Consider the following 12,278-nt stretch of genomic DNA (forward strand, 5'->3'; position numbering starts at 1 on the left):
TAAGCTAAGGTTTAAACTCAGAAGTGTTTTCTTGGGTCTTTGGTTTTGAGGTCCAATGGTTAGGCTTTTCTCTTTGATCCTTTCTGTTGGAATGAGACTCCCCTTTGTCTGTGACCAGTGCCAGGGGCACAGGTTTATAGTTTTAACTTATAGTATTGTGTGAACTTTTCTTGTCAAACCTGAGCACTCCAGTTGCCTGTGTTTCTCAATTATTTTCAGAGTACTGTCCTCTACTCTCCAAGGCATTACTTTTCTTTTTGAGTGTGTTATGAGGCAATTTTTAAAGGATATGATTAGTTAGGGCAACTAAGATTAAAAATGAAAAGATTTACTTTGCAAGTAACTGAAGTCTATTAAGAGGACGTTTTTAGCTGTTGGTTTGGAGGCTCCCCCCCCCCCCCCCGTTTGAGAGCTCTGGTTGCTCAGAGCAAGACTAGACCTGGCTAACAAACAGGAGACAAAGGTAGGAAACATTGATATGAGCTTTGTACAGAGATTTGTACATTTGTGTAATAGGCCTTTTCACGCTTTATGTGTAGCTTTTTACCTGTAACCTTTATTACATTGTAAATTAAATGTAACTTTTGTCATTCTGGTGCAGTCTAGAGTCTGTCCTCACCATCACTGATTCCCACTGCAATCAGAGTACATGTCAGAGGTATGATGTTGGCTTGGGAGGTGATGACTTGTCCCCTTTTATTACCGCAAATGAAGATAGTCTCAGAAGACTGGAACCTCTAATTGGAGATTCCAGTCCCCAGACTGAGGCCTCACAAAGAAAAGTGGGTTAAGAGGTGACTGTTGCTCTTTATTGGGGAACAGAACAAGGAATCTTGTAAGGGGAGACTTTGGCGTTTGTCCTGGGATGGGCATGATTTAAACCTAGTCATCCACTCTCTGCATTTGTGCTACAGCTTGGTGGCTGTTCCTTCAAAACAAATACCCAGCTTCTTTTCTCTCCTGGGTATTTGTTTTGAAGGAACCAAAAGAAGCTAAAGTTATGTGACTTTAGAAGGGATTTCAGCAGGAGTTTGGATGGAATGGATGTTTCCTGCACACTGGAATCTCACAGTAGGCACGTGTAGTGAGATGCATTTTCACACCTGACTATGATGGAGATGCCAATTAGGTTACAAATCACAGCAGGAGCAGCCTTCTAGAAAACAGATCCATGCAATCAGATTTTCAAAAAGTTGACTCCACAGGTTCTAATGAAGAGTCCTTGCCAGGCTCAGGGGCATATGACTAATCCCAGGAGCCCAAAATTTAAAAATGGGCTGGGGATGTGGCTACGGTTAAGCATAGCTGGGTTCAATCCCTGGTACCGAGAAAGTCATCTCACGAGACTAATATCTTCCTCATTATAGCAAAGGCTAGTAGTAATGAACTTTCACTCTGAGCACATACCTACCACCTAACCATTTAGAATATGTCATTTAATTCTTGTGGCCCTAAAAGGTGTCTTTATGCCCATTTTACAGATAAGAAAATTGAGGATCAGAGACAAAATCATTTGCCTATATGCCCACTATAATAAAAAGTTTGGAGTGATTTTTTTTTTTTTTTTTTTTGCGGGGGGAACATACCAGGGATTGAGCTCAGGGGCACTCAACTACAAAGCCATATCCCCACACCCTATTTTGTATTTTATTTAGAGACAGGGTCTCACTGAGTTGCTTATCACCTCACTTTTGCTGAGGCTGGCTTTGAACTCATGATCCTCCTGTCTCAGCCTCCTGAGCTGCTGGAATTATAGACGTGTGCCACCGTACCTGACATCTGGAGTGAAGTTTCTGAATCCAGCACCTTAGGTTTATGTGGCTTGTGGTTAGCACTCTGTTATGCATGGCTGTAGCTAGATTTTCTCTCCTGGGTATTTGTTTTGAAGTTAAAAATGTCCAAACTGAACAATTCCTGAAATTAAAGGATTTAGAATATATCCTTCTTGGTAAGAGGAACTATGCCATGCATTTTGGTTTCAGAATACCTACTAAACAGACCTGTCAGTGCCTGGGGTCTGTGCTCAGGATTGGCTGTTTGAAGACTGCTTGCTTATATGCAAGTTGGGATTCCAGGGTCAAAAGTAACTCAGGAGATCTGTCCAGATTCCTCATTTTGGTGGTGAGCAAACCTTGCTAGTGTGGACTCACTGCATTAAACTGCCAAGGATGAATGTCTGAGCTGGGCATATGCAGGTGTAATACCCCTGCCCACAAGAAGCCCACCTTCCAGAAAGAAAGAGCCACTCCCCACCTACGGTGCTATCTAGACACCTGAGAGCTCTAATGAAGGAATAGATAAGGTGAGAGTGAGAACAGCAAGCCCCTGACCAAGACCTGGGGAGTCAGGGAGGCATCCAGGGAGATGACACTGAGATGAGCATGGAAGAACAAGTAGGAACTTGGCAGCCGAGGAGTGTGGACCAGAGTCCCAGGTGTAGGGACCACTGTGAAGCATGGAAGGAGGACATGGCATGGGGATGCAGCATTTCAGAGGAGGGAGGAGAGTACCCTGTAAGCCCTCTGGGAATTTGAAAGTACCAGGAAGCAATTTTTTCCTTTATTTAAAAAATTCGGGGCTGGGGTGTGGCTCGGAGGTAGAGCGCTTGCCTTGAATGTGCAAGGTCCCGGGTTCAGTCCCGGGTTTGGTCCTCAGCACCACATAAAAATAAATAAATAAAATAAAGTGATTGTGTACAACTACAAGACATAAATAAATATTAAAAAAAAATTCAAGGACTGGGGATCTGGGGATATATAGTTCAGTGGTAGAGTGTTTGCCTAGAAAGTTGGAGGCCCTAAGTTCATTCAACAGCACTACAAAACAGAATCATGGGGGAAAAAATGCTTGTATAGCTGTTTTAGAAAAAACACATTTCCCAACCCACCTTCCTCACCCACAGTTGGGAGGAGATTTCCCTGGGGAAATTTCAGGTATTTTAGGCAAGGATGGTAAGTGGTTGGGTTCAGATACTAGAAAATACCCCTGCCTGGCCTCTAGAACACTCAGGAAGGTGTTCTAGTTCTCTCTCTTTCTCTCCTCTCTATGTTCACTTTAGCAAATCTACAAATAAGTCCAAGTGTTGCATGTTCCCATTAATTCTGATTGTGGCTAACAGCATTATGGGTATCTTCAAAAAGGGCCATGTCTCCAAGTGATGGAGGGGAGGCCACTCCAAACAGGGGCAATTAAAAAAGTAAAGATGGGGCAGAATGGGTTGTGATGGCATGTGATGGGATGATGGGAAGTCCCTTGAATACCTCCAGAGTTCTCTTTTTGCTAGGGAATAAAATCATTGCCTTTTCCCTGGAGGTGGTTGGAGTCAGGCATTCCCCTGGGCTCAGAGGTGCAGTTCCAGAGTCCACCAGCAGGCGGGGACCTGCACCCACTCTTGGAACCACTATGGAAACCAGCTAGGACCTCTAGGGCTGCAGGGCAGGAGTTGGGCAAACAGGGACGGGAACTAATCTAACTTATTGTGACTTATTGTTGGTCACTGTGCCAGGCATTTTGTGTTGTCTGCCTGCACTGAATGGGGGTGGGGTGGTAGTATCCTCATTTTACAGATGGAGAACTTGAGGCTCAGAGCATCTAGATCAAGGTCATACTGCAGGCATAGGATAAAGTAGGAGTTGGTGCCTGGCCCTGATGTGTTGGACTGTGAATAGCACAGGGCAGCTCCTGACAGGGCTATTGCCCTGTCTGTTCTGGAGTCCTAGAGTGCTCTGGATTTAGGTCTCTTTCTGATTTTTCTCTTACTCAGTTTCCTACTCCTTTTTTTTTGTGTTGCTGGGGATTGAACCCAGGGCCTTGTGCATGCAAGGCCATATCCCCAGTCCAGTTTCCTATCCCTTTTACTGCCATCTCTGGTCCTTTTGTGGTAAATGGGGCTTGAAGTATTAAGTCTCTAAACCTAGGCCAGGCTAGGGCTAGGGAGCTCTTCATAGACACTTGCTCTCACTGCCTGGGGACAAGGTTCCCATCAGGAAGTGCAAGTGAGATGCCAAAGGTGGCCATTAGAAGAGAACATCCTAGGTTGGCTGCCTTGGCCTCCCCCTGTCACTACTGTGACTCTGTGCAGCCTGTTCTCCCTCACCCACAACACCGTCCATGACTACTTCTCCTCCAGGCCATTCACAGCAGCATTAAGACTTGCCAATATTCCTACCATAATGAAAGACAAAGATGCCTGGCACGGGTGAAGCACACCTATAACCGGCAACTGGGAAGGCTGAGGCAGGAGGATCACAAGTTCCAGGTCAGTCTGGAACAAAAAGGGTTAGGTTGTGGCTCAGTGGTGGAGCGTTTGCCTAGCAGGTGTGAGGCAATGGATTCAATCCTCAGCACCACATATAAATAAATAAACAAACAGGGCTAAGGATGTAGCTCAGTGGTAGAGAGCCCTGGGTTCAATCCCCCAGTGCTACAAAAACAAATAAATTAGAAAACAAAAGAAAGAGACAGAGGCCCCAGTACAGACGGCAGCAGCAGTACTCTCGAATCAGAACCACCTGTAGGGGCTGGGGATGTGGCTCAAGCGGTAGCGCGCTCGCCTGGCATGCGTGCGGCCCGGGTTCGATCCCCAGCACCACATACCAACAAAGATGTTGTGTCCGCCGAGAACTAAAAAAAAGTAAAATATTTTTAAAAATTCTCTCTCTCTCTCTCTCTCTCTCTCTCTCTCTCTCTCTCTCTCTCTCTCTCTCTCTCTCTCTCTTTAAAAAAAAAAAAAGAACCACCTGTAGGTGGAGACAGCAACCTGGCCCCCCAGGGACTCAAACCTCCTCACCCCTTTTATGCTGAGAAAGCACAGGACTGGGGCCATTGTGGGTGGTCACTAGAGAATATCCAATCCTTGCATGCTTACAGCGGGACTGCAGGGCAAGCACTACAGGCTTGTCATGATGACCCCCAGCTACCTCCACCCCTCAGACCCTGACCAGAGCTGAAAGCAGCCTTGCCCAGGCAACAGGGGTGAGCACCTTCACCCAGACACTGTGGGCTTCGTCCCTCACCATCAGCTCCACCTCCTGCAAGCCTCTCCCATCTGCCACAGGCTGGGCCCCACCCCATCTCCCTCTCCCTGCCTGCCAAACCAGACTCTTGTACACCTAGACCAGAATCTTGGTAAAATGCAATTCACCTCACATCACTCTCCAAAATTTCTGGGACAAAGGCCAAACTCATTCCTGACCCCCACGTGACCAGTCCCTCCCTGCCTCCCACTCAATTTCTTTCAGTTCTGCAATGTGCTCTCCTCCGTTTCTCTGCCCCTTGTCTTCCACTCACCCTCAGTCACCCTCAGTCACCCAGCACTTCCTCTGGGCAGTCTTCACTGGTCCCCAGGCTACAGAAGGAAGGGCTGCTTGAGTAATTCTTACCCACTCTGTTTCCTGGCAACCTCATGCAGACCCTAAATAGATGGGCCAGAAATAGGGGCATGCCTGAGAGGGGACCTTCTCCTTCCTCCCCGGCAGGTCCCTGGATCCCTCCCCACCAGTGGGCAGCTAACACCACCCTCCTTCCCAGCTAGAAAGAACAGCTTAAGTTCAGAGCTGTGGCCCTTCATCTGTGCCACCCATGTGGTCTCAGCCCTGTACCCAGGGACTCAGGAGTGCTGGAGGAGATAGTGCCACACTAAGTTTCAAGGAAAGTCAGAAACCCCTAGGGGAAGTAGAAGCCCCGAGAAGACAGAGTGAGGAGTTTCTGTGGAGCTCAGAGGTCTGAGAAAGGGAACTTGCTCACAGCATCTTTCTGCACTGAGCTTCGGGGCGGGGTGGGGGGGTGGGGGAGGGGGTTCTCACTGGTTCTCATTCTTTTCCTGGGCCGAGAGCTTCAGGCACACATCTTCCTCTCCAGGTGGCAGCTTTCCTGTCTGTAAAATGGAAAGGAGAAAACTTGCATCTCACGGTGTTACAAGCTTAGAGCCAGCCAGGTTTCCCTCCCCACTCCCCAGGGTCCCAGGCCTTCTCACCAGCCCCAGATACAGGAAGACTCAAGTTTGTGTGGTGTCCAGGCTAGGGATGGTAAGGACAGACTAACTAGAGGGGACAGATGACATCAGAGCAGGCATGCTGCTATGGGCCTTGAGATAGGGACCAGGAAATCCTAAGAAACAGAGGAAGAGGACTTCTGACCTTCAACTTCAATCTCTTTTCTTTGCAGCTAGGAAAACTGAAGCTTAAGAGAGAGTCACAGCTATTGTCTGAGTGTTATCTGGACACTAGTTTGTCCTGCAGCCCTGGGAAGGGACTGTGACAGAGACCAGCCAGGTACTCAGGCTCTGAACTTCCCAGGGAATGTCTCTCTACCTGAGAGGAAGGGGTCATGCTCATGGACCTAGAGGAAAGTGTGGCTACAGAAGCAAGGTGAGACCCCACATTCCAGAATCTTCCAGTTAACTACTCAACAAATGCCAGGCTCTGTAGAGACAAATGAAAAAGAGACATGCCTGGCTTTCATGGGACTTAGGCTGACTGGGGAAGAGATATTAAGAAGAGAAACCATGGAGCCAGGCATGGTGGCACATGCTTGCAATCGCAGCAATTTGGGAGGCTGAGGCAGGAGGATCATGAGTTCAAGGCCAGACTCAGCAATTTGGCGGGACCCTGTCTCAAAAATTAAAAGGGCTGGGATGTAGCTCAGTTCAATCCTCAGTGAGAGAGAGAGAGAGACAGAGAGAGAGAGAGAGAGAGAGAGCGCATTTGATCATTTTACGCAGTATGCTCACTGTGTGCAAGTGTGTAACAGGGGGGTACTCTGGGGGCTCAGTGAGGCTTTTGGAGTGTGTGATGCTTGAATTGAAACTGTAAGCATGAAAATGTTTACCCAGAAGGGTGGTATATATTCTAGTGGAGGAAGTACATATGCAAATGTCCCACGATAGGAAGGAGCACAGCACAATTTAGAAGGCCAAAGTTTGCCTTCTTAAGAGGGCAGTTTCTTTCCCTTTTTTCCACCCAAATCACCCCCACACAGGAAGAGAATAAGAAACAGGAACTCCATTTTCTAGGAAGACTTTTTGTTCTGCCTTGGGGATTACCATCTCCAGGCTGGCCTTGAATTCTTGGGCTCAAGTGGTTCTCTACCTCAGCCTCCCAAGCTCTGGGACTATACGCAGGCTCCACCATACCCCGACCAAGGGAGGTGTTTCTGGCCTTAAACTACAATATTGCAGAAAAATGTCAAGTGCTCCCAATTCCATTTTGGTTAAATAATGAAATTATTAAATAATGTGGCCTTTTATCTGGTTCTAAACCTTTTTTATATTTATTTTTGAGTTGGACACAATATCTTTATTTTATTTATTTATCTTTATTTTGGTGCTGAGGACCAAACCCAGGGCCTTGCACATGCTAACCGAGTGTTCTCCCGCTGAGCCACAACCCCAGCCCTGGTTCTAAACTTTGACCTCTTCAGTTCTGCTCTTTTCTTTCTTTCTTTCTTTCTTTCTTTCTTTCTTTCTTTTTATTTGTACTTTTTAATTATACATGACAGTAGAATGTATTTTTTAAATTATTTTTTTAGTTGTCAATGGACCTTTATTTTATTTACTTTTATGTGGTGCTAAGGATCAAACCCAGGGCCTCACCCATGCTAGGCAAGTGCTCAACCACTGAGCCACAACCCCAGCCACAGTAGAATGTATTTTGAGATATCTTACATACTTGAAGAATAACTTCCCCTTCTTGTGGTTGTCCATGATGTGGAGTTACACTAGTGGTGTATTCATATGCACAAAGGAAAGTTCTGTCCCATTCATTCCACTGTCTTTCCCATTCCCATCCTCCTCCCTTCCCTTCATCCCCCTTTGTCTAATTCAGTGAACTTCTATTCTTCCCTCCCCACCCCATTTATTATGTGTTAGCATCCTCATATCAGAGAGAACTTTAGCAGGCCTGCTCTTTCTTATAGTGCAAACAGATGCAAGGCCAATTCCTGGCTCTAGGAATGAAAATATTTCTTGTTAATAACTACTTCAAAAACCAGCTTCATAAAGAGGAAAATGAACTGTCCTTTCTCCTCTGAAGTCACAGAAACAGAAATATTTGTTATTCTCCATCCCCAAAATGAGTTTAATGGCTGGGGGTAGACAGGGCAGGGGTAGCTCAGTGGTAGAGCACTTACCCAGCATACAGGAGGCCTTGAGATCAATTTCCAACACCAGAAAAAAAAAGAAAGAAAGAAAGAAAGAAAGGAAGGAAGGAAAGAAAGAAAGAAAAAGAAAAAGAATGAGAGCCAGGCACAGTGGCTCATACCTGTAATGCTAGCAGCTTGGGAGGCTGAGGCGGGAGGATCTTGAGTTCAAAGCCAGCCTCAGTAACTTAGCAATGCATTAAGTAACTCAGCGAGACCCTGTCTCTAAATAAAATTCAAAAAAGGGCTGGGGATGTGGCTCAGTGGTTAAGTGCCCCCTGGGTTCAATTCCCAGTACCAAAAAAAAAAAAAAAAAAAAAAAAAAAGGAAGAAAGCTGTTTAAAACTCAGATAAAATAAGGATCAAAACAGGAACTTCACAGGAGAATCAATTTTGTTTTCCTGATCAGTGTGGCAATGTGCAAGATTATTGATAAAAAAGAGAGCCCTGTTGGGCTGGGGTTGTGGCTCAGAGGTAGAGCGCTCACCTATCATGTGTGAGGTCCTGGATCTGATCCTCAGCACCTCAAAAAAATAAAATGAATATATTGTGTCCACCTATAACTAAAAAAGAAATATTAAAAAAGAGAGAGCCCTGTTACTATACATCTGTTCCAGAAAGACCTGTTTATACAAGAGTCCTAAAAGACAACCAGATTCCAGATTCCCCACTGCTCTGCTCCCTGTGGGAGTAACTGTTACATTCCAGAAATTAAGTCTGTGATGACAATTGGCTCTTAACCAGTTGAGCTATGAAAATTTGAGCCATGTTAAATTGACATCTCTTAATAACTTCTAAGCTTTTTTCTTTGGAAGGGTGAGTCAAAGCAAAAGATTTTTGGCAACTTCCTTCTCCTACATGATATATGACAAGCATGAAATAACAGGGTGCACTTCTCAGAGGAATTTTAAAGAAGTTCCTGGAAATGAAAAATAGAGAAAGCAGGAAATTTTTAAATGATAGAATTTTAACAGGGGTTAGCTTCGTGCTTTGAACATAACCCTTAATGCTCTGCCACTGTGGCTTATTTTACTTACTTATTTATTTACTTTTGGTGCCAGGGATTGAACCCAGGGGCATTAACCACTGAGTCACATCCCCAGCCCTTTTTTAAGTTTTATTTTGAGACAGGGTCTCGCTGAGTTGCTTAGGGCCTTGCTAAGTTGTTGAGGCTGGCTTTGGACTTTCAATCCTCCTGCCTCAGCCTCCCAAGTGGCTGGGTTTTCAGGCATGTGCCACCATGTGTGACTCACTATGGCTTATTTTAAAACTGACTTTTCCCCCCCCCTTCCTCTTCTCTTCTTCCACTTCCTAATCACGAGGGAAGCAAGACTGGCCTTCTTCCCATCCTAGGCCAAGTTATCTGTCCTTGAACTCACAGACCTCAAGAATGAAAGAGTCCAGACTTGGGAGTCTGCACCTGTAGAAGCAAGGCCATCTCATGAGAATACAAATGAATCTCCAGTCCCACACTGCAGAGCTGAAGTTGAGCCTTTGAATCACCTCTTTAAAAGCCTACTGTTCCCCCTGACAGAATCATAGCCTCTGGGATAGGAGTCCCCTGTGTCTCCTTTGCTAGCAAAGCAATAAAATATTTTTTTTCTTTTTCTCAAAACCTTGTCCTCCTTATTGGATTGGCATCAGGGACAAGGACCAAGCTTCCAGTATCAGAATGATTAGATGAAGTCTAGTCAGGCCCAGAAAGACAAACCCTATGTGTTCTCACATGTGGAAGCTAAAGATGATTGCAAAGAAGCAGAAAATAGTGGTCACCAGACCCTGGGAAGGGTATGGGACAGCGAGGGACCACTGTGAAGACAGAGGGTGGTGGCCCCCTGAGGCTGTTACCCACTACAAAGAGGGTATGTGTTCTTCCCTCCTGGCTCCCTCTCCCAAACAATCTTACCAACCCCCAAAACAAGCTGCCCCGTGAAAACGAGGGTGCCTTCACCAGCAGGACTCCAAGAATAAACTAAATAAGAAAATGAAACTGTTGGGGTCACCATAAAAAGACAGAAGACAAACTCCTGGACCCAACAACTTAGTGAGACCCTGTCTCAAAAAAAAAAAAAAAAATTAAAAAAAAAAAAAAACAGGCTTAGAATGTGGTTGAAACATGATGGGTTCAATCCCTGGGATGGATGGATGGATGGTTGGATAGATAGATAGATAGATAGATAGATAGATAGATAATAGATAGATAGATAGATAGATAGATAGATAGATAGATAGATAGATAGATAATAGTTAGATAAATGTGTTCTCTGGGCAGCTATCACAGCCCAACCAACTAGAGATGGAGATGGTGCTGGATGGCAGCTACAGTGGAAGAAATACAGCAGTTCCTAGGATAAATTTAATGTCCAATTTCATGAGGGCAGGAACCAGGATGTTTGCACAAGAAAAACAATCCAGGCGTGGTGGCCCATGCCTGTAATTCCAGCAGCTGGGGAGACTGAGACAGGAGGATTGTTAGTTCAAAACCAGCTTCAGCAATTTAGCAAGGCCCTAAGCAACTCAGTGAGACCCTGTCTTTAAATAAAATACAAAATAGGGCTGGACATGTGGCTCAGTGGTCGAGTGCCCCTGAGTTCAATCCCCAGTAGCCCCCCTACCTCCCCCCTAAAAAAAGAAAAAGAAAAAAAAACATCTTTTGAAGCCCTACCCTTGGACAATGAAAAATTACCAAATCAGTCCACCCAGACAATCAATAAAAGCTTACATCTCCCTGTGTTCAGGAACAGTATGGTTCCCCTCTTGATTAGTGCTGTGTCCTTTGGCTGAAACTCCAATTAGAGCCTGGCCTGTAGGTGTTCAGCCTCTTTTCTGTCACTGCCATAACAAAAGATCTCACCTCCATGGACTGGGGTTGTAGCTCAGTGCTTGCCTCTCACACGTGAGGCACCACATTAAAAAAATAAAGATATTGTGTCCATCAACAACTGAAAAAATTTAAAAAAAAATTCCCACCTCTAGCAACAAGTGTGGGGTGGGAAGGATGGAGAGAAGATGGTTAGTGGGTACTACAGCATGAATGGATGGGAAGAATAACTTCTGTTCTCTAGCACAGTAAGGTATCTATGGTTGGCAATAATTACTTGACTTTTTTTTTTTTTAATCCTGGTACTGGGGATTAAACCCACTCAACTATGTCCCCAGTCCTTTTCAGTTTTTATTTCGAGACAGTATCTCCCTAAATTCTGAGCCTGACCTCAAACCTGTGATCCTCCTGCCTCAGCCTCCTGAGTAGCCAGGATTATAGGTGTGTGTGTTACTGTGGCTGGCTTTAATTGATTATTTCAAAACAGCAGAGAGGATTTGAACATTCTCAACTCAAAGAAATAAATTTTGTCTGAAGTGATAGATACACCCGTTACCCTAATCTGATCATTACACATTATAAACTTGTATCAAAATGCCACACTGTATTCCATAAATATGTGCAATTACTATGTGTCAATTAAAATATATTAATATTAAAAAGAAGATGAAATCTACCAAATCTTGTAGAAAGTAGAACAAAAGGGTGAAGAGATAAAGAATTGATCCAGAAGATCCAACATTTGACTAAAAGGAGCTCCTGAAAGAAATAATAAAAACAAGGAATCACAGATGTTTCCAGAATCAAGGAGCTTGAGTCCCCAGATTTAAAAAATCCACAAAAGCCTGGGAATAAGAATGAAAGCCCTGCAGACAAGTGAGCACAGGAAATATCAGAGCCCTAGGGACAAGCAAGAAGTCCCCCCAAAGTGGGCACGGTGTGGCACACTATAATCTCAGCAGCTGAGGCAAGTTCAAGGCCAGACTCAGCAACTTCCTGAACCCTGTCTCAAAAAAAAAAAACCACGGTGGGGAATGGCTGGGGATGTAGCTCAGTGGTAAAGCACCCCTGAGTTTAATCCCCCTTATAAAAAAAGAAGAAGAAGAAGGAGAAGGCTATTTGACTTCCCACGGGTTAGCATGCTACCACGGACATGGAGCTACACTCCCACACTCTGGGGAACCTAGTTTTCAACCTGACACTTGGTACTAGCCAGACTACTGTTGAAGAATAAATAACTGCACATTGGTCTTAGGTTTACGAACAGTTTGAGAAAACTGTAAAACACACACCCAGGGCCTGGCAAAATGTCCCATCTAAG

The sequence above is a fragment of the Urocitellus parryii genome, chromosome 11, assembly GCF_045843805.1.
Source record: "Urocitellus parryii isolate mUroPar1 chromosome 11, mUroPar1.hap1, whole genome shotgun sequence".
In the NCBI taxonomy this organism is placed as follows: domain Eukaryota; kingdom Metazoa; phylum Chordata; class Mammalia; order Rodentia; family Sciuridae; genus Urocitellus; species Urocitellus parryii.